The sequence below is a fragment of the Lepidochelys kempii genome, chromosome 8 (genome assembly GCF_965140285.1).
Source record: "Lepidochelys kempii isolate rLepKem1 chromosome 8, rLepKem1.hap1, whole genome shotgun sequence".
NCBI classification, from domain to species: domain Eukaryota; kingdom Metazoa; phylum Chordata; order Testudines; family Cheloniidae; genus Lepidochelys; species Lepidochelys kempii.
In genome coordinates, this window is record NC_136387.1 from 59598877 (window position 1) to 59625549 (window position 26673).

At 41.5% G+C, this 26673-nt stretch overlaps 1 protein-coding gene across 3 annotated transcripts in view; it reads right to left on the bottom strand.

Moving 5' to 3' along the window:
- Positions 1 to 11949, bottom strand: part of BRINP3 (BMP/retinoic acid inducible neural specific 3) — a 290477-nt gene extending 278528 nt beyond the window's left edge. Inside the window, exon 1 of one of the 3 annotated variants that reach the window (XM_073356709.2) lies at positions 11061 to 11949. The gene's annotated coding sequence lies outside the window, so the exon portion shown is untranslated. Of the gene's footprint in view, positions 1 to 7806; positions 8248 to 9363; positions 9611 to 11060 lie in introns of those variants that run through there. The other 2 variants (XM_073356711.1, XM_073356710.2) reach the window with 2 other exon arrangements.
- Between the last annotated feature and the right edge of the window lie 14724 nt (positions 11950 to 26673).

The window sequence follows — 26673 nt, forward strand, 5'->3', positions numbered from 1 at the left end:
TCTGACACAGGCAGTCACAAGCTCTCTCCTCAGGCTTCTCCATGTGAACAGGGCTGGGAAGCGCCACACCTTAAAATCAGGAAGATTGCTCCTGGTGGTGCACCAGCCTGACTCTGCAGGCTGGTGCAAAGAAGGTGGGGTTATGTCCCAAGATGGGAATTAGTGGTGAGCAGTTCCTGCCTAAACACAAGGAGTGCTACTGCGGAGATCTTTGTGCAACTGGAGAAGGGCAGAGGAAAATGCTTTATGGCAACTCTCTGTGCACCTACACAAGGACACTTACAATCTGGCCCACACACTTTAATTAAAACTTCAAATGATATTGGGGTATTTATAATAGAAATGGCACCAACTCTCTTGCGAAAAGAGAATGCTAGGAACGTATCCTACAGGGACAGCAGCAGCAGGCCCAGTATTTCATCAGATCAAAAGGCACACTCAACCAAAGGCATCAAATGCAGACTTATATGTAGCCAATGTTAGTGTGACAGATATTGCAACCCCATGCAGTATCTTAGGGGATCACTGTATTAAATTTATAAATGGGTTATGTAGGATTGTTTCTACTTTATGACAGTAGTGATTACACCTGGGATTGTAAACAACCGCAAAGAAGCACCATCTCCTGGGGTGTTTACATATACTGGTTCAGGCTGGGTTTTCCAGAGACTCAACAAAAGGATTTTTGGCATAAAAAGGTGAGCTTGAACTGATACAGAGTTTTTCTTTCTGATCCAGCAAATGGACAGGCCTTCCGTCCAAAGGGACGGGGGAGGCTAAGCGGGGGAGAGAGAAGTGCAGTTAACCCTGAATCTATAATAGTTGGCACTTAGCTACTATGGGGGTGAGCACTATAGAAAATTCCATTGGTAGACAGATGTTTTCACTCATTTGTTTTGTAGGACACCTATTTTAAAATCAGACTCAGGGAAGTTTTAGCTAGCTGGAAGCTTCTAAAAACTAGACAAGAACAATATTGTCCACTGCAGAAGAGCACAGAAATCAAAGAGAACTAATATCCACCTCATTCATAATCTGTCCCGGCCAGACTTTTCTGGCCCAGCATGCCTACTGAGTATCACATATCTGTGAGAAACACACATATACAAACATAAGCATGAGCATATGTAAGAAGCCACACCACCAAATAACAAAACAGCTCTGGTCTATTTATTCCCATCCATCTGCTCAACCCAGGTTGGTTTCTAAACTGAATGCTCAATTTCAACTTAAGGAAGTATTCCTGTCATCTTAAAGTGGAGATCAGATATATAAACTGTTAGCTCCACCCCTTCTACTCTGAAGGCCCACTCTAAATCCCACTGCAATCAAAGGAAAGGCTCCCATTAACTGCAATAGAGGTTGGATCAAGCCCTAAAGCAAAAACCTTTGGTGACCAACAGCTTTCCAAGCATAACTAGGTACCAACTAGGGGAAGGAAAGTGGTTGCAGCAAGAGGCTACTGGATTAGAGCCCAGTTCATGGGAATTTTAGACAATTCCTTTAACCTTTCTTTATCTCAGCTTTCCATACATAAAATCATGATAACACTTTCCTCACAGGAGCGTTGTGAGGCTTAATTAATTAATGCCTGTAAAGTGTTTTCAGATCATTAGATGAAAGAGGCCACATAAAAGTGCAACATATGATGATGATGATGCTGTTCGCCCTATTCCCCCAGGAACCATTTCTCTCTATTTATAGTTCCTGTCTCTGGAGGTTCTGAGTCAAATCCTGAGGCAGGGAGGAAACCTTCTGCACTTCAGATAAAATAGAAGTTTTCTGGTAGCTGCTAAAATGCTAATATTCTTCCCAAAGTAATGGAGAGTGAAAATAATGACATATGGGTGTTCTCTGGCTTTAGGAAGAGGGCCAAGTGAGCAGAGCACTCTATCAATTGTAATAAGATCAGTTTTGAATTGAAGCTTTAAGGGTGGCTGCCTGATATTGAAGTCCCAAAGGCTCAGTGGCTTCAATTTCTTCCTGTTGTCCATCTTCTCAAATGTTATTGCACTTACTCCCATTATCCTGGTCCCCTTGTTTCTAATGGTGCCCCAAATATATCTTGTAGGTAGCTCTTTATTAAATTTATTATTTTATTATTATTATTATTGTCTATTTATTTTTGGAGTTGTTCGGTTTGATCCTCTGCTTGGGAGATTCTTGTGACTTGACTTGGGAAATGGACATCATCCTGTACTTTCATAGAGATGTCACCTGCTCTAGAAGTTTCCTGTACAAACTTTCAGTCTGGCTGGATTTCATTTTCATGTGAGGCAGGTCAAACCCTGTTTTTCCAATTAGGATTCATAGTCAGCCAGAAGTCCTCTACAGCAGTGCAGGTCTCAGTGATGTCTCATTTTTCTTTCACCACATTTCCCCCCACTCCAATTACGTTATATATTTTTTAAAAAGTCTGTTATTTTATAAACAAATGAAAAACAAAACTTTAAAAGATGGCAGTATCAAACAGAATAGTAAAGATCATATGTTCCATTTCTATAGTGCCTTTCATCCAAATGGGCTCCAAAGTCCATAACAGATTTAATACTTGACTGTACAGGCTATGGGTCCAGTTGTCTGCTGGGGTAAATGAGTAAAACTCCATGCAAGTCAGTGTAGTTGTACCCATTTATACCTGCAGAAAATTTGTCCACACAGTTCATATATCACTTAAGCAGAGGGCCAAATTTCTGCTGCTGCTTCATGAACAGCATCACATTATTCCTAGCCAGTCCTCACACTTAAAGGACAGCTTGTACATAGCTCATGGACTACGTTCACAAAGGAACCTGTGGATTGGGCCCTGAAGGTGAGGTAGATAGAGGAACTCCTGTCTTCCCCTGATTCATGAATCCACTGGGTCTTAGGCAAGAGACAGATTCCTAGAGTGAGGCAGGAACATTGGCACATAGGGAACTTTTACTGTGAAAACTTCACAAACAACTTAGTTTAATTACCTACAGAGTTTGGCACCAGCTGAGCAGGGCTTAGGAGCGGTACCGCCTTTATCTGGGACTTTGGTGCCTAAAGTGGAAGCTAACAACTCTAGCCCCCTGGTTCTATGCCTGGTTGTGCCTGTTTGATGATCTTGGGCAAGTCACTTTAACCTCCTGTGCCTCAGTTTCTCCATCTAGAAAACGGTGAAACTCAGTTCCTTTGTAAAGTACTTTGGGTGAAAACTACTATATCACAGCGAGGTGTTGTTATACAGGTACTTGTAATCTGCAAAGTTTGTTCTACTTTCCAGAACTGTTTGTATTCCTTTTCCAGGACTATTGACACTATCTAGCTGGAAGGAGGTGGTTTTTATAATCCTGTAGCTAGTATATGGGTAATGTCCAGATGCTCTTAAATGTTCACATTATAGTTATTAATTTATGGGTCTAAGCACAGGAACTTTATGGCTGACTGAGCAAAGATTCAAATCTCAGCAAGTCAGCTGGATTTAACTGCATCTCAGGATGATGATACACAATGCTTGATTGGAAGTAATAATTATGTCATGCGGATTGGGCAGTCTACTCTGTGTGTGTGTGTGTGTGTGTGTGTATTATTCTAGGCTTCTAATCAGTCTTGTTCCTAAAACATGTTCATCTGGGAAAAATGTTGTATTTTCTGGTGTATTTGAACAATTTTGACTTATTAGAGAATCTTTTCTGTAGCGGCAGAAAGGATGGGATTTAAACTGCATAGTGTATCTATAAGTTGGTTCTAAAACAGTTTGTAGTTCAGCAATATTACCAACCATAATATAATGCAACTAGTAAAAATAACAAACAATTTTATTTAGAAGTACCAATGGAAAGATGTTTACGGTTAATACTTGAAAGCTGACATTTCAGCTCTAATCTTTCTAATAAAAAAAGAAGATACAAGGACTTATAGTTTAGGTAACAAAATGTTACCCATTGTTTGTGGGGTTTTCTTAATTATAAACTATCACCATTTTTATTTATTTATTTGAAACACTGTAATAAATTAGGGAGATTTTTTCCAAGGACTTTGCCTAATCAAGAAAACCTGCTTACAGAAGTTTATCGGACCTATCAATAACTATATAAATGAAAAGAACCATTTCTGCCTCTCAAGTTAATGTGAGGGAAACTGTTAAAATATATGTAATTAGATGGCTCGGGGAGTAGCTAATGAGATACAAAACCTCTGTCTTTTTAAGCCACTGGTGGTTCAAATTCATATCCCAGGTCAACAGTGATAAAAGTAATTACCATCCAATGACTGTATGTGAAAAAGTTGGTGGTCTTAGTCCATTCCCTAATGAACAGGTCTTCCTCTCTAATCATACTAACAATGATGCAATTGACACTAACTGGCATCCTTGTTAGAAGTCTCAGCACAGATTTAAGGAGTAAGATCTGATCCTAGGAAGTGCTGAGCATCTACGTCTCCCACTGAGAAAAGGATGCACTCTCAGTATTGAGCTAGTGACTACTGATCATACTTTATTTGAAAAAAAACATTCACTCCCAGCTTGACACCTCAAATGGTAATACCAGGATTCAGCACCGATTGTATATATTTTATATCTGAGTTTAAAGCGCCTTAAAAACAGAGATTTGCAATGGAAAACTTGGCTAATGTTAAAAATGGAATCACTTTAATATTCCCTTGTTTGAATTTAGAGACGATCTTTACTAGCAGTCAGTCAAGCTCAGTGTACTGGGTGTAATTAGTAAATATCGCTGTGTGAGTGCTGGTTTTAAAGAAAGGGATATAAATTAGCCTCAGTTAATATGACTTACAATAGTTCTTTTTAATTATGAATAATATGAACTTAAAATGATTAAATAATAATATAAATAGTGCTGGATTTAAGACTTTTGTTCACTAAAACAATAACTATTGTAAAAATATTAATGATGTCACAAAACTGCTTCTCTCATTAACCAAGTGGCTGGTAAGTCTGGCAATGAAGGTGTTACTGCAAATGTGCAGCATTTTCTAATCACCATTAATGTGACTGCTTCAGCAAAGGTACCTGACTGAAAAGCCATGGGATCTCACCTCGTTATAAGAGAAACCACTATGGTTTAATAATCTTAATTGAGCTAACAGTATATATATAACCTGGTCAATTTTCCTTTAAAGATAGGGGAAAAAAATCTATGGTCTTTGTGAAAAGTGCATTAGTTAAACTCATAAAGCCTCAACATTCTGGTGAATGTCCTTGGTTATTTCTGATAATAGACTATATGATACCACTGGATTTAAGTACAACTCCCCAATCACTTCAGTGGGGGTTCTGCTTAAAATTCATGCCATAATATAGCCCAGTGCATGGAGAACAATATCTACCTGGCTATTTAATTTCAAGGCTAGAAAACTTTATTATTGACACTAATTTCAATGTGCCTTACAATGTAATGCCCTGATATTCAGAGGGCACCTGCAGCTCAGTGGGAGGTGTGCACTTTTGAAAATGAGGCTCTTAATACATTTTTGCTATATGTGAAAGTACGATAATATATCACACATCATTTGAACAGTATGACATAAAACAATAAGACCAGTTCCATAACACTTCACTTCTAGTCTCTTTTAATAGTATTCATTCCAATGAAGTCCTCTGGTACTAGTGTGTATGCAACATGTAATATAATAGTGTCCCCAGAGGGTTGGGTTTTTTTTAATATTAAAATCCACTTCTTATTCCAAATTATACTCTTGGTGATTGATCCTGCCCTCAGTGAAGTCAATAACAAAACTCCCATAATTTTTAATGATGCAACACCAGGCCTTTCATGAGGAGCAGACATACTAAATAAGACAATAAATTCTAAAGGAGGATTGTTGTTGAAAATTTCACATCAATAGTAACGTTTGGAATTAGGAAGGGGTGAAATGTCAGTCTCATAAAATGAAGTTACCCATGTTAAGAATCACATGGGCTAGCCTTTCTTAACATGAGCTTCCTGAAAGCATATTTCAGAAACATCTGTCAAATTGTACTTCTGGTGATTTCACTCCCAAAAGACGTTACCAATGTTTTGAAAAATCAGTGCCTATCTCTGATATGTAAAAAGAGTAGTCTTTTGGGGGAATAGAAAGAGGGGTTCACAGATTACATATGACAGTTGATAAATATTGAATATTTCCAGAAACTACAATTTAGAAATTCCCACCTTTTTGTATGCTAAATGAGAACTAAAATATTTCTGATAAATTGATAGTATTCTTGATCTTCTCCCAATTTTCCATTTAGATTTGCGAAAGCTACTGGTGAAGGAAAACAAGCTTGTATCACTTTTAGATGGACATTACTTCTTTCCATTGAATTTAAAAAATTAGATGTTTTCTAGATTGATCAAAGTCAAATAGGAAAACCTGATTTCAAACTAATCCAAATAAAATCAACTATTTTAGTCCCATAAGTCAACATGTATCTCCCGTATTTTGAGAGCAGTGGAAAGTCACTACCATTTATATAAATTAGAAACAAAAAACTTCTCAAACACAGGTTGGCATGAACAACTAGTGAACTAGTGTAATTAATTCTTCACAATAGAACTCAGACACTCAGTAATAGAAAGAATAAGGGAGGAATAGACAGTGATTATATTGCTCGAAGATTCTCAAGTTGTTGCGATTGTTTGTTAGTTGTACAAATGCTGACTTTTGCCGTGAGATCTGTAAAATGTTCAGCTGCTGGTTTGCATGTTTGCTAGTTAACATGTTCATTCTCAATCCTTCAACATTTCATGAGTGAACACTCCAAATGCAGAAACTGTATTGATAAATTTATGTTGTAGGGTTTACCTCTTCTCAATGCAGGTGGTTGTAAGGCTACAGGAAATAACATTGAATATTTTCCCCCTAAACTTATATACAAGATTTAAAGAGAAAATTATTCAGGGCAAGATTTTTTTCATCTCGTCTGTACATGAAATTGTGATATCTCTGAAACAGAGAGCAATGCAACAGAGTCTGACGACTGCTTCCTCCACTACAATTTAAACATTTCTATTTTCAAAGCAAGGTCTCTTCATATCATACCATACAGCTATGCTACCAGATCTAATTCTTTTTAATAATAGGAGTGTGCTACACTTCGAAGTTTGAGCATTGACAGCACTACCTAAACTCCAATATCTATACAGCCTGTGATGTTGAAGTTACTCTTTATACTGTCAACGTACATTTATCCACATATGCTTAGTGTGCCAGTTACACTCTTTTTAAAAAAACAGATATTTTGTTTGTTTAAAAAAACCCTTCTCTTGTGCGACATTTAAAAGAAGAGTTAGACATGACAGTTTCTAGCAAATAATATATTATGGTTTCTTCTCTCAGACTTGTGAGCCAGCTAAACAGCTGTGTCCCTAATTAACTGAAAGTGCACAAAAGGTTTGTTTTATTATAAGTCTGTCTCAAAGTGGCCTTTATTTGGTGGGGATCTGTGGCAGATATCAATATTATACAGAGAACATTTTTCACTCAGCACATGCATTATATTTGTATGCCAGTCATGAATTACTGTAGTGCACAAATACACTTTCCATATGCTTACTTCTTCTCTAAAGGAAATCATTAACATTTAAAACTAAAACAGCCTTAAGAAACGCCTCACCCACACTAAATGATATCATGTTACAGTTTTCCCCAGTCCCCCTTTCAGAAAAGTAACAATTCTATGGTGCAATCAACCAAAACGAAATGGTATGGAATAGTTTGTGAAAGAGTAATTCAGGGCAGGATGCAATTAAACACTTAATGAAATGTACACAGAAAATGCACATGAATGCAGAAATAAGACACAGTATAGATTGCTGGTAACAAAACCCTTACCTGCTAAAATGCATGATGGTCTGTAAGTGCACAGACAGCAGTAGCCAAGACAGCCCAGACTCCTGTACTCCAATATGCTGTGACAATTTACACCCAAATTTCTTTACCTTAGCTTTTACACCATCCTATAGTTCATACCTCTGTTGCCTATGATTGGCTAGCATAGCTATGAGGTACACATAGGATTCATGCTGGGAGCAGCCTGCACTCTTTATTAACTCTTTCTGGTCACCCCGGGTGCACATAGATTTGGCAAGCTTACACAAATGCATGCATCTCATCTTCTGGGGGGAGATAGCAGGCAACAAATCCCCTGGATAATTCTCAGACAGGCTTTTTGTTGGGGTGGGGGATGCGAGATGGTGCAGGGGCAGGTCACTTTGTGCTCCTCAATCTGATGCAAAGCAAAGTGACCTCTAAGGTGAGAAACTCCGAGAAAGAGAACTCCAGCTGCCAGAGACTACAAGAGTCTGCCACCGCCTGGCTGCAAAAGTAACTCGCTCACTCCACTCTGGGAACCCCGCCCTCTGCCGGTGAAGGACAGACACTACCAGGGCTCAGCCCTTTCCTCCTCCCCCAACTGCCACCGCCCAAAAGAAAAGCGAAACTTTCAAGAGTTGAGTCGAATTCAAACAGCAGACTAATGACCAGACCTACTTGCTTGTGAAGTGCGTTATAAAGGAGACAGGCAACTAACTCCCCCTAAAGACCCCTCTACCTTAGTTTCTATCACTCACAATGGAAAGATTCAAAATCATTTTAAGATTTGGAACAGGATCCATGAAGCTACTGGGGGGGAGACGATGATGATGATGATGATTGATGATGGTGCTGGTGATCTTTGTCAGTGAAGGCAATTTAGGAAGGCTATTATACAAACTTAAAGGAAACCACGCTGGATATTGCAGGTCTCTCCCCCTAAGGGAGTTAATTTTATTTACGCACTACCACGACTTTAAAACAAAACCAGACGGGGGAGGGAGTTTCAGGCTGTTGAATGAGGATACAGATTTTCTGAGTCATCTATCCTGACGGTGTGGTGAGCAGCGGGTTTCCTCTGGTTAGAACTGTTGAACGCTGGAAATGAAACATTAAGGCTAATGGGAACCTTCTCTATTAAGTATGCCTCATGCTTGCTGGCTGCAAATGCCCATTTAGACTACATTAATTGCATTGATTTATTTGGTGTTTGTATGCAAAGGATCTTTTTATTCCTCCAGTAAAGTACGAAAAGCCACACGGGCCAACCTATGTCAGTTCTTATTTCCGATGCATTCACACCATCCATCAACTGAACGTGATCTAACCAAGTCAGCTTCCCTAATGCTATACCTTAACCAGTGCCCAACCCCCTCCGAGGGCATAGAAGGTGCTATTCAACCTGGGAAATAGCAATATAAATCGCCTTTCCAGAGTACAAACATTTAACAGCTTGTAGATGATGCACAGATGAAATCCCCTCTCCTCAATGTGCACCTTACTGTTCGGGTTTTTGTAATTAAGAATAATAATACAATTAAGAACAACAATTAGGCAGAGCCTCTGACATGCACTTACCTAGACATTCGGCTACATCTGGGGTGGGGAAAAGGATCTGACTGCACTGAAAGTTTCTTTCCCCTGACCCGTTTGGTAGTGGAGGATCCTTCCCAGCAGCAGCAGAGGAAGCGCAATTCACTAGCCCCTACTGGATTTGATTAATTACACAAACCCTGGCTGAATGGGTGAAGGAGAACGGTCAATAATGGTGCTCCCGATAGGTTCCCCTGGAGGGAAGACTGAAGCGGAAAGTCACACACAGCTATAGCAAGGTGACCAGGCGTAGGGGTTCCATGCTCAGCTCCGAGGAAAGGAGTTGAAAGGGAAATGGACTTTCTCAACTGGATCCCAGGGCTGAAGGGCTTTTTAACTCCTCCCTCCCCAGATAATCCAGCACTTGAAGGAGAAGGAAGGGGGACTCTCGGGGACAGGAGCAGGTACTGAGAGAACACTGATCTTTTTCTCTCCTCTCCCATCCACCAGCCAATACAGTCAATCAAATCCTCATTCTCTCTCACTGGCCCATCTGCCTATTAAGACCACAAACTGAGTTCCTTCCGTGATCCATGTATGTAATGTGATAGACATGATCATATTACTTACCATACCCAGCTCAAGCCAAATCACCTCGACAGTATTGGAACTAAACCAATAACTCACTGTTGAAGGTATTTCCCTCCCCATCTTCTACTATTGAATGTGGAAAGAGCTCTAATTAAAGAAATATGAACGTTAAAAGACGTTGCTCTAAATGGCTCCATGAAGACACCCGACATTTTTTATTTCTATACTAATTGCGGTTTTTTTCAAGGAAACCTAAAGTCCTCAGTTCATCAAAAGATGGGCTCCATGTAAATGTGCGTGCGTTTTATTGAGAACACAGCAGGCTCCTGAGCTGCTGTCTGCACTGTAGTAAAATACAGGTATGGGGGCGCAGGGGTGGAATCAGAAGGTGCGATCAGAAATGGATGTGCAGGAAGGAGATGAGAGCAAATTCGCTTTATGCCAGGATTCGAATTATGCCAGGATTGTTATAATTCCACAGGATTCCCTTCCTCTGTCATGAAGGGAAAGAGAGGTGTCCACAGCATGCTCAAACTACGCCTCCTTTCCGTAAACCCAAATTCCAGACATCACCTTCAACTTCAAGACCTTCCGTGCAGCTCCAACGAGTATACTTGATCAGGTCTGAGAATCTCTCCCTTCCCTTTCTCTTTGATTGAATTGACTGAAAATACAGCAAAAGCCTAACCAACCTGAACAACCTTCTTCTGTGGGGATCAGCAAAAGGAATGAACTTTCTCAGACACAGCTCCCTTCAACCCCCCAACTATTCTCATGGGACCCATTCTCCTATATTGAATAGAAATAATGCGTCCTTTCAAAATACATACGAGGGCCGGTGTATATGTGTGGGGTTGAGGAACGGGTTAAGGAAGCAAGGGATGTAGGTAGCAGGTACATTGTCTGATCAAACATTAATAAAATATGATGAATAAGCAGCGGAATGTAGTGTAATCGTGGTGCAGGTTATAACTTACTGCCTCTGGCTGTGAGTAACATTAATGGATGTGGTCAAGTAGGGCTGATGCTTGGTAATTCTTCGACTTCGGAAAGTAAAGGGATAGAGCATTAGCATGGCGAGACCTAAACATTACTCCAGATTAGTGTCAAATTTGTTAAAAACGGCATGCGCGGGAAATAAACTTACTCACCAGATGAAATTTCAGGAAGCGAGATGATTGTGGGCGAAACGTAGCCAGAATCCAAGCAGACAGTCCATGCTCTTCAGTTTCAAGCTAAAAAAGTGAGCTGCATGGTGGTGGCCCTTTAGAAATAATCAGCAGTTCCTGGTGGCACAGCACCAAGGAAAAGAACCCACTTTGTGTGTGTGTGTGTGTGTGTGAGGGGGGTGGGGAAGGATAGAAGTGATTGAAAGAGAGCACCCAAGCCCCCAACGAAACAAACAGAAAAAAGAAACAAATATGTGAAGACAAGGTGTGGGGAGGGGAGTGGGCTCTGTGACGATCCTCAGGCAAAAGAGAGAAATAATAATAATAAACCGTGAGACTTCCTAGAGGTTAAAAAAGGGGAGAGGCTCTGCCAACCCAGCTCGAGAGGAAGGAGCACAGAGAAATCTGCACAGAGAAGTACAGGGATGTGGTGGAGACAATGAGATACTGGTGAGCGTGGCTGTAGTCATCCTGATAGATATAGCAGCGGGGATGATTTAGGGAGCTGGGGAGGATCCAATGAGAATTCAAGAGGGGGCAACCTCGGAGATACTGCACTGCTCTGTACTTCTCTAGAGATACCCTGGGCTGTGGTTCATGATTATTAAGAGTTGAATGGTAAGTCAGTGCCTTTCCCTCGGCTTTCCTCTGAACCCCCGCGAGCAAACACCATGGGGTGTGTGTGTGTGTGTGGAAGCGCGCGGAGGGAACTAACCACACCAAACCATTGACTCAATCTACCGTGATTTGCTCGAGGAACAAGCGTAGCGTAGAAGATGCTACAGGGAAGACGGAGCAGAAAGCAGCTGCGCGGGGAGCGCGGCGCTTTTGGAGAAAGGGAAAGTGACTAGGCGCCCCGGCAGCGGCTCCAGCTCCCCCAGTGAGAGTGTGAATCCCCCGCGCAAGGCGATGGGCTTGATTCCGCCGGGTCCCCGGGCCGGGGGGGCTGGGAGTGGACGGGGGCGGGGGCTATGTTCTGTGTTTGGTTTTCGCGTTCGGCAAAGGCGGTGGGAAATTGGCCTGCTGCGGCTGTCCCCGGCGTGACTGTGCCGTTCCTGTATCCTCGTGCCGCGCAGGCTGCAGTTGAACACACGATAGCTACAGTATGGATCGGGTAAGATTACCCCCCCCCCTATTCCCTACGGCTACTTTTTAACCAAGCCTTTTAGCTGAGACCCTCTTGTTCTAAGTCAGGCTTCTTCCCTAAGGGTCCTCCTCCTCCTCAAGGAGCAGCCTCTCTTCCCAGCTGAGCGTCTGCTGATCCCAGGTGCCTGGTTTTGTGCTTCCAGGTTTATCCACCCACAGGGACATTAGACAATGAGCTCCCAGGTAGCCGTTTGCCCTCTCTCCTATCTTTCCCCTCTCGCTCTCTATCTTGTTCTCTCTCCTTGGGCGAGAGGGAGGGGACAATGCAGGAGATTGATTTCCTTGAGGTGGGTGATCGAGGGAATAAACATTGCCCCCGGTGCAAAGCGTCCCTGGTAAGTAAGTAATCTTATTTGCTGCTGTGGCTAAAGACGCGCACCGCTTCTCGCCGCTATTCATTCGCTTGCTCTCTGCATGTAAATCAGGACCTGGGTTAGTGGAAAATTTCCTTTTCTCTTTTCTATAACAGTGGCTCTTGAGTGTGTAGTGAATTTCAAGGTGTGTGTGGGGGGCGGGGGCAAGCAATCACAGGGCTCCCCCTTCTCCATATCCTCACTGTCCCTCTCAGTATATAGACATATATTGAAGTTGACAATTTGACATTAATTAAATGAAAGCTAATTCCTGATTGCCTGCCTTAATATGTCGACATGAATAGCCTGCAGAGCCAGCAAGAAACTGTGCAATCTTTGAATTTTTACAAGCGTAACATAGCTTGGCCATGTTCTACCATGCTTCCAGTGATCAGTGAGCCCCATCAATACGCAACATGACTGTATATGTTAACCCGCATACACATTGCACTTTGTTGTATTGTAGGGATTACGCAGTATACAAGGCACTATGCTGTATTGTATGTATTAGACGATGTCGGCTTTTCAGTAAGATTTTTTTTTTCTGATGATTTCATTGACCCCTCAGTTTGGCTTTCTCACAGTCATTTATATGTACTCGACTGTGATGTGTGTGTGTAAACTGGTCAACACCTTTTTTTATATTCCATTTCCATCAGTCTTTTTATAAGAGCATCAGTGATTCCCGAGTGTCAAAGTAGTACAGGACTCGCCCCTCCTTCCTTTCCCCTTGCTTTCCCTCCGCCCCCCACCCCCCCAATGCTAGTGAGAGGAAAGGTCACTTTGTTTATGTAAAGATCAGTGTTCTCCTTAACAAAGATTGTTGTGCATAAAACCCGCAGTGACTATCAAATAGACTTGTGGATTCAAGATATTCAATAAGTACATTGTCCATTTTCTGAAAAGGACAAAATCCCCAGGAAAACACAAGAGAAAGTCAGTGAGATGAAGTTGTATGGATAGGGTAAATCAACAGTGCCAGGTTGTGCACGTGCAGCACTATCTTTGTGTGTGAGTTTATTATTAAGAACATTGGCAAGCTCTGAAGGATACTTTTTAGATAAAGACGTGTTGATATGCTAATGCCTTTCTGTTTTTCTCTATAGGTTTTATGCCAGTCTAATGATGTCCTAGCCAGAACTGTTCTGAAGTCATCTTGTTGATAAAGGATAAGGGGGGAGGGGTCGGCTGATTTTGCAGAAGATTACTGTTCAAGAAGGTTTTGTTTAGAGCCTGATCCAAAACCCAATATAATTAATGGAAATACTTCCATTGATTTCACGGGGCTTCAGATCGGGCCCTTTAATCTTTTTTTCATAATTATAGTGATTTTAATTTCATAGCAAGGCATCTCAAGATGCAATGGAAACAGTGTGATTTGATTTACATTTGATGTCTAGTATTCACAGCACACACATCCACATGTTTAATATTCAGAGCAGTCCAACTCTAATTGCTGAGCAAGTGACACCTCACCTAATCTTTCTTAATATGTTTACTCTGTTATTATTATATTTCATATATGTGTTCTACAGCTTCAGGAAAATAAATGCAAAACAATTTGGGGGTGAAATTCACCCCCGTGCAGAGGATCAGCTCAAGACCTAGTGGCTGCTTCAGTTCCACTTGAGCCCACAAAATAGCACTTCAGTGGTGCATAGGACTTGTGCAGGCGTTGGTCAGGGGTGCATTCACCATTAATGTTTACAACGGCCCTACTATAAGGTCACCAGATATTATCCATTATGGGCCAGAATACTGAAATTTCAAGCAGTTGAATTTTACTTAAATACTGAAAAAACTGGTGCAATAAAAGTGTTATTAACATTAATCATGTGTGTGAAAGTTGCACATACACACAGCAACAATGTATCACACAGTAATTTGTTTTTGTTTTTCTTCATTATCAATGTCTTTTTTGAACTCATCTTTCTTCCAAAACTACATACAAGTTTATTTTGGAGTTTTTGAGGCTGCATGTAATTTATCAGGCAAACACAGCACTGACACTTAGATTGCAATTGGTTTCTTACAAAAAAAATCTTCTATTGACAACATTTTATGTGAGCAATACTGCCATCTTCTTAAAGTGCCTACATACCAGCTATAATAAATTCTCTGCATCCTATTCTGCTATAACTTTTCATCTAAATATTTCATACACTACATATGTAGTCCGAGGAAACTGTACTTGACTTTTGAAACACTTGGGAGGAGAAATGTAATAACCTATTAAAGTGCCTTGCCCTTAACTGAAATTATGACAAAGTAATTAAAGTTAAAGCAAAAAGCCTTAATCTCTTGACTCCTTATGTTGTCAGTGTTTTTGCATTAGTGAGATTTTTTTAAAAAGCTGTGATTTAAATGTCAAAAAAGATTGCATATTAAGCAAGAAAACCCACCAGTGAATATTTAATTGCCATCTATTTATACCGTATATATTTTTCTTTTTAAATGGCTTGTCACATTTCTCAGATTTTGAATCTTTCTTGTTCAGTCTCTAGTTCTTTTAACACCCAGAGTTATTAAACTAAATCTGTAAATGAATAGAATGTTTGTGCAATACAAAACAAACAGAATATTAGCTAGAATTTTATTTGGTAGAAACATTTTGACCTTGATATCTTGGTTTTAATAGAGACATGGTTCCATCTATTACACTGAAGTCCAGTGACTTTCTCCCCTGCCTTTTCTGGAGAGCTCTATTTTAGTATTTTTCAACATTTCATTCATAGGGAATGAGCTGCTTCTGTATATTTTCTTCCTAACTTCCACAAATAAAAAAAAAGTTATTTATCTATGTTTAATACAAAGTCATACACTCACACACATACCTGAAACCTGCATGAGTTATCCCCGAACTCACTTCATGGGATGCTGTATATTGTCCTACTCTTCTGAGATCGGCTGCCCTCCACAAAGAGAAAATTAATCTAGTAACACATCTGGGCCAGAAACTGTGTGTGTGTTAATCAGCGTGGGGATTGGATGCGGTTTCACCACCAGAAATACTGTTTATCTACTATTAATTCTCCTTTGCATCTATATATAGTAGTGACTAGTGTGAGACAGATGGATCTTCTTCTTCGTATGGCTGATGTAGTTGTAGAGCAACAGCTATAATTTTACAGTCAGATGGGTAAGGCAGGATAGAAGGCTTAAGTTAGGTAAAGTAAAATGGCAACAAATTGCTAACCCAAATTGTTCAAAAATTATGGGTAAGGTATCCAAAAATGAGATTGACTTAAAAAGCAGGAGATTAAAAAAAAAAAAACAAATATAAATACGTTGTGGCTCCTTTGTCTGCTAGTTTGTGACTTGGTCACATTTCCAAGTTTTTTTCTGCAACTAAGAAGACTAGAGACTTTTTAAAATAAAAACTGAGATTCCGTGGCATTTACTTATCTCCAGCAGCTGGCCCTTTAAGAACAGCATCAAATATTGTGAGATTTCCAATAAAATCCCAAGAGATGGCCAAAACTGTGTTTATCTGAAGAGAAAAGGGGTGGAAGAGGAGATTCTGGCTTTTAGGCCACTTGCACCATCTTGGGGTGGGATGCTATGGGTTACACTTCTGACTGACTCAAACAGAATTTCTCCTGGGACTCTAGAATAGCACACACGTCAACAGCAGTTTAGCTATCCACTGATTTAGTGCAACATGTGCTTCCACTGATTGGTGTGGTGTAGTTGGAGTTATTGGTCCTGCCCTCTTCCCACCCCTCCCTTTCAGGGAGCTAGCATGGGCAGTGTGACTAGCCTGAAGTGCCTCCATTTCCTAATAGGATTGCACAATATTCCTGCACAGGATTGTTTGTGAATATGTTTGGGGTTGTGGTCCTGCACCTTCCATTCCCCCCTTACCTCCACTGCCTCATTGGTGATCTCTCTCAGGGCTGGGTAAAATTTAGCCCACTATAATTGTGTTACCGTCATTCCCAGAGGATCTAGATAACTAAGGCCTTGTTGTGCTAGGTGCTGTACAAACACAAAGAAATCAGCAGTCCCTGTCCTGAAGAGGTTACAATCTGGAATGTATTTGGATAAATGGAGGTTGACATAAATAGGGGACTTTTCAAAGCATATCAGTGATTCATGTCAAAAAACAAGACACAATTTCAGATAGAGTGATTCAGTCGAATGAAGCTCTGTTGTGCTTGGTGCTTGGAACAAGAGTCAGCTTTAGACACATGTATAAGTTATAGCAAACGCCATTCTGTACAACTGAAGGTGGAAGTAGCACTGATAAGAACCTGGTACAGCTGTGTCCTTTCAATTCATGGGTATTTGCAACAATAAAATATATTTTGCCAATGTGTTTAAATGAAGTTTACTGAGGCCCAAGGAGGGACCAAGGGCTGGAAGGCTTTGGTAAAACTCTCCATTCACCTGCTGTAGTGTCAAGAAACTGCCTAAAGACAACGCTAGACTTTGGAAGGTGGTTTTGTGTTTCAGGCCCCAGAGAGAAGAGGGTCTGTGGGGAAAGCAATTTGCAGTTGGAAAAACACAATATTTTACTGTTACTCTGAAACCTGACAATATTTTACTGACAGTAGTTCAAAAAGATAATTATTTCCTAACATCTGGTGCATTATCTCAATAGATGTAGTTACCCCCCATAAAAATGAGCCTAACAGTCATATTATAAAAAATCTGTGGCAGAATTTAAAACAATCTTTGTTGTTATTTGTCATTACTCCATAAGAATCAAAATACATGGGCCACTAATGTTACACCATTAATATAATACCATTCTTTGAGCAATCTGTTCAATATATTCCATTCTCTAAAATAAATAAACAATACTGTAAGCAATTGATCATTTGTCAGGGCCATGGGGCTAATGAGCTAGAAAGACTGTTAAGAGTTTAGATGTGTGAATTAAGTTTGCTTAATTCTGATCCCACTTGAACATAATGGATCAAAAATTAGGCAGCGAATATATGTTTTTTAGAGTTCTTGTCTTGCAACAGTTTGTGTTATTGATGCTGATTACAGCATATGTGCTTCTGCCAGCAGCAGCCCTAGAGGCTAACCATTCCCAAGCCTCCCAAACTTGGGGATACAGAGGTTTTGAAGATCCCAGGTATCCTATTCAATCTCAGAGAGAAGGAGGAAGAAAAAAAGGTGAATCCTACCTCACCCCGAACAGCAGGTATTTAGACACAACAATTATAAGTGCCTTAGTAGGACTTTCGGACGCTGACTTTCATTTATCAAAGCACACCAACATGCTTAAGTGCTTTGCTGAACAGGGATGGATTTAAGCATATGATCAAATTTAAGCATGTACATAAGTTCTTTGTTGAATCTTGACCCAGCAGCAGAAAACTCCCATTTAAGGTTGTATATGTGTTTCCATTCTAAACCCCTGTTTTCAGTTATTTTTTGAAACTTTCTCCTTTCACACTGCGATTTTCTAGTTAGGCCCCGATTCACCTAAATTCTTACATATGTAGTCTACATTTGAAATAGACACAGAATCAGTACTTTGCTGGATCAGGGATCTTCCCAGAAATGATATTTTTGTAAAGATTGAGCCAAAACATTAAGCTATTTTTGAGTATAAGGAGAGTGAAAAATATATTTCCCCTGATACTTTACAGGAAGTCATGAAAAGTGACACTATGTAGAAACTCATACACATGGAACAACTTTAATGAACCTAGGCGGTTACATGACTAGGTAAAAGGACAATGTGACATGAACCTCTCACTCAACAATGTTTGGTCACAAAAAACTACTGGAATGTTTGGAAGGCAATAGTAGGAAACTTTTTGAGGCTATCTCAGCCAATCATTGGATTTTGTCTGCTAATTCAGTGATATAATTATAATTTAAGGTTGCTTCTTGTTTATGATGCAAAAATCAGATATCTGAATATACTTTAATGCTGAAAGTAAATTTTGAGGCCAATGGGAGTTTATTGACCCAGAATATGGTCAATACACAATTAGCTAATTAGAATGAAGATATTTGCATATACATTGTACAATTATTGAGAAATAACCATAAAGTAATTATACAAATCCCTCTTGTGTGAAGCTGTCAGCCGATCAGAGCTTGGCACTAATATAGTACTGTTCAAAACAGGACAACATCAACATACATTAAGGAGGATCTATGTGGCCAGTTAGTGTTCTCAACAGTGTGCACTAGAATTTACACCCTTCTGGTGTGGACTAATGCACTATGTAGACAAGTTCTCAGAATAGAGGGGATTTGCCTATTCTAAAGGTATTAAGAAATAACATGGAGTGATTTTGCAAATCAGACACCCATAACCAGTTGTAGTGCAGAAAGTTTGTCTTTTCCAACAACAGAAGTTGGTCCAATAAAATATATTACCTCACTTACTTTGTCTCATTATATAGTACTGTAAGAATAATAATTTTGTAGTCCATGGGTCTATTACTAGATATGGTAAGAGTCCATTGTCACACAAACAGTAGTAAGTCAAGCTTATATTTGGTGCAATAAATCATTTTCTAAATAAGTTATTTTGTTATATTGTGCCTGCCACTTAACGAGAGTCTTACTTTTTGCTTGTTTCCATCAGATATGAAGCAGGTCCTTTCTTTCACTTCTATTCTGTTTGTGGGACAAAATGCCACAAAAAAACAATAAAAACATGGTTCGCACACTGTGTCCTAAAAACACTCATCTTGATATTGGTTGTGCTGTGAGGTCTACAAGGAATCAGCCAACACAGTAATGATTAGGATGAGCCACAACCAGGGATGGCTGATAATATTTATTTATTTTTCAAATCTTAAATGAAATCAAACCATCAATTTATGCACACCACTGATTTATGTAACTACAAGACCTCCTTATCCTATTCTAATCCTTCATTTCTACTTCCCTCATACAATCTGTTACACTTATTAGCTGTGCTTTGATCCAAGTGAGGTTGCAAGCTTTGGAATAGGAACTGTGCCTTCCAGTGTGTTTTCATGTAGCTTAGCACAATGGGGCCCTGATTCTGGCTGGGGCCTTTAGTGTTATCACAATAGCAACCCAGAAGTAGATTGGGTACTGTTGATATATTCATCTCTTTGGAATGCTCTCCCTAACAACCTGAATAAGCCGCTTAGTGCTAACCCTTTCTAAATCAGGATTATTTTTATTTATTTGTATTTACAGAAATTCTAAAACGCATCACAAATAAATCCATAAATGCAGAAATATAACCCACCACCAATGAGCCAGGTAACTTTTAATAACTCTAATCTTCCTTCACCTCCAACAATTCCCCATACTTACAGTCCTGTTCCCATCTCATTTTCAAAACCTAGGGGACAAGATGAGTTTAGCACCATACCCTGATGGTCATCAAGTGTGCACTATTTCAGACTAGAATAGGGACCAAATGCCAAAGCTATGGGGCCATGTGACAGGGCATACTAACCCTGCACCAGTAAAGAAGGAGTTAGGCAGCCATTCCTGGCCCAGGCAGCCTTACCCCACCTGCAAACCATGCATGGCTTGGAGGAGAAGCTTAAAAGGGGAACTGGCCAGCTAACTAAGGCAGCAAATAGTGGAGATGAACTGACCTATGTTCTGTGCTCCTGCTGTCTGACAGCTGGTTATAGTGATGTTGCCAAACTAGGGTTGCCAACTATCTAATCACACAAACCCAAACACCCTTGCGCCACTCCCTCCCACATCCCTTCCCCAAAGCCCTGCCCCCGCCCTGCCCTTTCTCCAAGGCCTCACCCTGCTCACTCCAACCCGCCCTCTCCGTTGCTTGCTCTCCCCTCACTTACTTTCACTGGGCTGGGGCAGAGCGGTGGGGTGTGGGAAGGGGCATGTCCTCTAGACTGGGGCCGAGGGGTTCGGAGTGTGGGAGGGAGCTCTGGGCTGAGCCTGGGGCAGAAGGTTAAGGTGCAGGAGAAGGTGTAGGGTGCAAGCTCTGACAAGGAGTTTGGGTGCTGGAGGGGGCTCAGGGCTGGGGCAGGGGTGTGCAAGGGTGTGCTGGGTGCTGGTTCTGGGAGGAGGTTCTGGGTTGGGGCAGGGGGTTGGGTTGAAGGATGGCATGCGGGCTCTGGGAGGGAGTTTGAGTGCAGGAGAGGGCTCAGGGCTGGGGCAGGGGTTTGGGGTACAAGAGGGGGTTTGAGGTGCTGGCTATGGGAAGGGGCTCAGGGCTGGGGAAGGGATTTGGGTTGTAGGGTCTGACGACGTTTACCTCAGGTGGCTCCCGTTCAGTGGCACAGTAGGGCTAAGGCAGGCTCCCTAATTCCCCTGGCCCCTCAACACTCATAGAAGTGGCTGGCACATCTCTGTGGTCCCTGGGGGCAGGGATGGGGGAGCAGTGGGCTCCGTGTGCTGCCCCTGCCTGCAGGCACTGCCCCTGCAGCTCCCATCAGCCACAGTTCCTGGCCAATGAGAGCTGCATGGTCAGCACTTGGGGCAGGGGCAGTGCACAGAGACCACCTGGCCTCTCCCCAGAGGCCACAGGGATGTGCTGGCCACTTCTGGGAGCAGTGCGGGGCCAGGGCAGATAGGGAGCCTGCCTTAGCCCCACTGCACCACCAGACTTTTAGCAGCCTAAAATCTTCTGGTTTGGCTTCAGTAGCCTCTGGGAGATAGAGCCCATTTCTGAGAGACTCCCAGCAAAACCAGGAGGGTTGAGAACCCTATGCCAAACCAAAGGGAAGAGACTTGTGATTTTCAGAAGATTTGATCCTTGATTCCAATTATTTAAGGTTTTGTTTTTATCTGTTGGGAAAAGAGGGGACTGTTAAGAAGTGATCCAGGGAGGCAGCAGTATAATGCTCTGGGGTGCAGGACTCAGCTGCTTAACACCAGGCCCTGTATTGGAACTGTATGAGGAGAATGGGCCTGGGTTTTTCTACCAACTCCTAGGATCACTGAAGCCAGAAACTGTATCATGATATGGGAGTGTTGCTTCCTGGGGGTATGCAGGGTTGTGAGGCACGTGCCCTTAGCGTGAGGAAGCCTTGTCTGTGCCTGCAAGGGGACAGCTCCGCAGTCCTCCTAGCCATGGGTAACACAAGCACTTCCCTCCAGGCCTGCACAGGCCCTGTTCTCTCTCTACAGGTTAATGATAGGCATACTGCAACCCCCAAGCTCTCTGAGTGTCCCACCCCTGTTCCACTGGATGCTTGCAGAATTCATAGATCTGCTGCTCCCAAAGAAGCAGTACACCCCAGCTTGCTAGTTGCACCTTAGATCACAGTTTCACTTAACATACAACACATACATATGTTTATAGTGAAAATGAGTATAAGTTTAATTAACAAAGAGTGGAGATTCAAGAAGCAGCAAGCAAAAGTATTGGAAAAAATGGTTATATGTAAAACAGAATTGTAACTTGCACTCTAGAGCCTAGACTTAAGTAACAAGATATTTTCCTGCCTGATGAAGTTAGCTTACCCGAAGTCTTTGCAGTGTTTTCCATCCAGGTTGGTTGTGACCCTCCTTTCATAAGATGGAACACACTGGCCATTTGTCTCCTTGGTGAAGGATACTGTTGTCTCCTGGCATTCTCTGCATACACCAGACTAATCCTTTGATCTTAGTCAGAATCAGAACACGCTCCTGCTATTTTTTGTTTTTCCTACAGATCTTCTCTCATGTGAATTCACAATCTCTTCATTAGCACCAGACTTACACTGCAAGACACATAGTGACCAGCCAGGGAGATAATCATCTACTAACTTTTGTCTGGTGAACTTGTTTATCACATTCTAGGGACCTGTTTTGACTCATATCACTTAAAAACATAGTTTCCAGTAGATGTGTATAATTCAAATACTATCCATATACACATTTTGCAATGATTAATATAACTATGGGCTATTGGCTCTTAGTAGAGACTTCATGTCACCTGCCAGTGAATTATTATGCATATATCTGCCTGAAGAGATCCCTGTAAAACTTGGTGCATCCTCTGTACCATCTGCCAGTTGGCATCAAGCTGTTCCTGGATCACAATGAGTAATATAGACAAGAGAAGGTCCTGAGGAGACAGAATGGTCAAGATTGTGAGATCCTGATTCTGGGGTGGCAGACCTTGGAGCTCCTTGTTTTACCTAGAGCATGACCCCATTGCTGAACTCTTTATATATCTTGGAAGGGGTTGACATCAATGTGTGACCTGGTCAGAGGACTGAGTGACAGAAGCAGCGGACCACCACAGGACCAGAGTGTCTGTCAAGAGAGTAAAGGAGTACTTGTGGTACCTTAGAGAATAACCAATTTATTTGAGCATAAGCTTTTGTGAGGTACAGCTCACTTCATTGGATGCATTCAGTGGAAAATACAGTGAGGAGATTTATATACACACAGAACATGAAAAAATGGGTATTATCAGACACTGTAAGGAGAGTGATCATTTAAGATGAGCTATTACCAGCAGGAGAGTGGGGCGGGGGGGGGGGGGAGAGAAAACCTCTTGTAGTGATAATCAAGGTGGGCCATTTCCAGCAGTTAACAAGAACCTCTGAGGAACGGGGGGGGGGGGGGAGGGGAAATAAACAAGGGGAAATAGTTTTACTTTGTGTAATGACTTATCCACTCCCAGTCTCTATTCAAGCCTGAGTTAATTGTATCCAGTTTGCAGATTAATTCCAATTCAGCAGTCTCTCGTTGGAGTCTGTGTTTGAAGTCTTTTTGTTGTAATATAGCGACTTATAGGTCAGAGATCGAGTGACCAGAGAGATTGAAGTATTCTCCGACTGGTTTATGGGTACAGATGCTGCTTTTCCACAATTTCAACATTCCACACAAAGATGGACTACAAGCCGTCAGGAACAGTATCCCTGATAATGTCACGGCAAACTTGGTGGCTGAACTTTGTGACTTTGTCCTCACCCACAACTCTTACACATTTGGGGAGAATGTATACCTTCAAATCAGTGGCACTGCTATGGGTACCCGCATGGCCTCACAGTATGCCAACATTTTTATGGCTGACTTAGAACAATGCTTCCTCAGCTCTCGTCCCCTAATGCCCCTACTCTACTTGCGCTATATTGATGATAGCTTCATCATCTGGACCCATGGAAAAGAAGCCCTTGAGGAATTCCACCATGATTTCAACAATTTCTATCCCACTATCAACCTCAGCCTGGACCAGTCCACACAACAGATCCACTTCCTAGACACTACGGTGCTAATAAGTGATGGTCACATAAACACCACCCTATACCGGAAACTTACTGACCGCTATTCCTACCTACATGCCTCCAGTTTTCACCCAGACCACACCACACAATCCATCGTCTACAACCAAGCTCTACGATACAACCGCATTTGCTCCAACCCCTCAGACAGAGACAAACACCTACAAGAGCTCTATCAAGCATTCTTACAACTACAATACCCACCTGCTGAAGTGAAGAAACAGATTGACAGAGCCAGAAGAGTACCCAGAAGTCACCTGCTACAGGACAGGCCCAACAAAGAAAATAACAGAACGCCACTAGCCATCACCTTCAGCCCCTAACTAAAACCTCTCCAACACATCATCAAGGGTCTACAACCTATCCTGAAGGACGACCCATCACTCTCACAAATCTTGGGAGACAGGCCAGTTCTTGCCTACAGACAGCCCCCTAACCTGAAGCAAATACTCACCAGCAACCACACACCACACAACAGACCCACTAACCCAGGAACCTATCCTTGCAACAAAGCCCATTGCCAACTGTGTCCACATATCTATTCAGGGGACACTATCATAGGACCTAACCACATCAGCCACACTATCAGAGGCTCGTTCACCTGCACATCTACCAATGTGATCTATGCCATCATGTGCCAGCAATGCCCCTCTGCCATGTACATTGGGCAAACTGGACAGTCTCTACTTACAAGAATAAATGGACACAAATCAGATGTCAAGAATTATAACATTCATAAATCAGTCAGAGAACACTTCAATCTCTCTGGTCACTTGATCTCTGACCTAAAAGTTGCTATATTACAACAAAAAGACTTCAAAAACAGACTCCAGCGAGACACTGCTGAATTGGAATTAATTTGCAAACTGGATACAATTAACTCAGGCTTGAATAGAGACTGGGAGTGGATAAGTCATTACACAAAGTAAAACTATTTCCCCATGTTTATTTCCCTCCCCCCACTGTTCCTCAGAGGTTCTTGTTAACTGCTGGAAATGGCCCACCTTGATTATCACTACAAAAGGTTTTCTTCACCCCTCCCCTCCGCCCCACTCTCCTGCTGGTAATAGCTCATCTTAAGTGATCACTCTCCTTACAGTGTGTATGATAACACCCATTTTTTCATGTTCTGTGTGTATATAAATCTCCTCACTGTATTTTCTGCTGAATGCATCTGATGAAGTGAGCTGTAGCTCACGAAAGCTTATGCTCAAATAAATTGGTTATTCTCTAAGGTGCCACAAGTACTCCTTTTCTTTTTGCGAATACAGACTAACACGGCTGCTACTCTGAAACCTGTCAAGAGAGTGAGTCAGGAAAGAAAAGAACCTACCTTGCCCTGGCTGAAGAATGGGTGGCACCTGAGATGAGTGAGTGCCATCACAGAGACCCCTAGGTTTAAAGTGTTTTCAAAGAGTTTAAAATTCCTTTAACATGGCATGTTAGTTTGGTTTGATACATTTATATGCTCAATATTTTTACTGGGTGAGTTACCTAAACCATCAGACAATGACTAGGTGCCTAATAAATACAATAATTATGTTTGTAGTGGGTAATTGTGGCGCATATTACAAAGGTTTATTTAAACAATGTAACTACCTGTGGAGCGGTGAAATTGGCAAACATCACAGAAGAATTTTTTTCTGTAAAGTTTGCCAATGTTTCTGCTATTTATAATAGTACTGGGAGTATTTTCCATTCTCAAATCAGCAATTGGAACAATGAAGTCATTTTGAATTATGCTGTTTCTTAATGTGCTCTTTGCACAGTAATTACTGTATCATTACCTGCAATATCTTGCAGCACTGTAAAATTAAAACAATTATACTAACAAGTTTTCTGTAGGATTTTTCTTTCAGGTAACTAAAGCAGATTTACAGGGATTTGACCACCTTCTCTATGCAAATTTAATTCCAGCCAGAAATCCTCCTCACCAGCCCCGCCCCGCACCAATATTAATTAAAGGTCCCTCTGTGCAAAAGCATAATCATCTCACTAAGCTATGTTCCTCTCTGATAATTATTCATTTAGGCCTCTACCTTGTATGTAAATGCACAACCCCTCCCCACACTGCAAATCATATAAAATCGTTATTAAAGTCAGAGACAGTATGTTGAAATAGCTGCGGAGAGTTCTATAATACTACTTTTTATATTGCAAGATCTTTAGGGTGAGGTTTTCCAAAGCACTCATCATTGGCCTAAATCTGCTCCCATTGAATTAATGGGAATTTTACTACTGAATTCAATGGGAGCAGAGTTAGGCCAATGCTGAGTGCTGTGAAAAACTCCCTTTAAGTATAAGGGAGTATTTACTTTTTTTCTTTCGATTTCACATGTATTAGGTATTGGCTGAGTATGATGAAGTGGGAATTTTCTGCAATATTTTTATGCCTCCCATGCATGCCTCAGTTTACCTATGTACTTTGCATTGCTATCCAGAGGGTGCAAAAGGAATAAAGCTGCTGTTGGAGCAGAGCAAGAGACATGATGGAAGTGTTTGTGACATGTAACTGTCTGGTCTGGGGTGGAATTAATGGGTCATTAAGCAACTGGCTGGAACTTGCTGAAACTGAGCAATATCAATGGAGAATCTCAAAACGACAATAGGAACCCAACGGCCAGGACACTCACACCTAACAATCAGCAGTCAAGAGGAAGGAGATTCCTCACACACATGCACATCTCAGTAGAGAAGCAGATCAGAGGGCTTGGATTGAGAACAATGGATCAAAAAGTGTCAGGATACAGGAATACAATTTGGTTTTTGGAGGGACTCAGCTGTTCTCAAGTGGGACTAAGGACAAAGGGAGTGAAACAAAGCCACAAAGGGAGACCACAACAGTTTGTACGGCTGATTGTACTGGCTTGGCCAGGATGGACGATGGCTTAACCTTTCCCTCTCTGTGCCAACCTAAGCACTTTCAGATTCTGTGTGCCAGGTGAC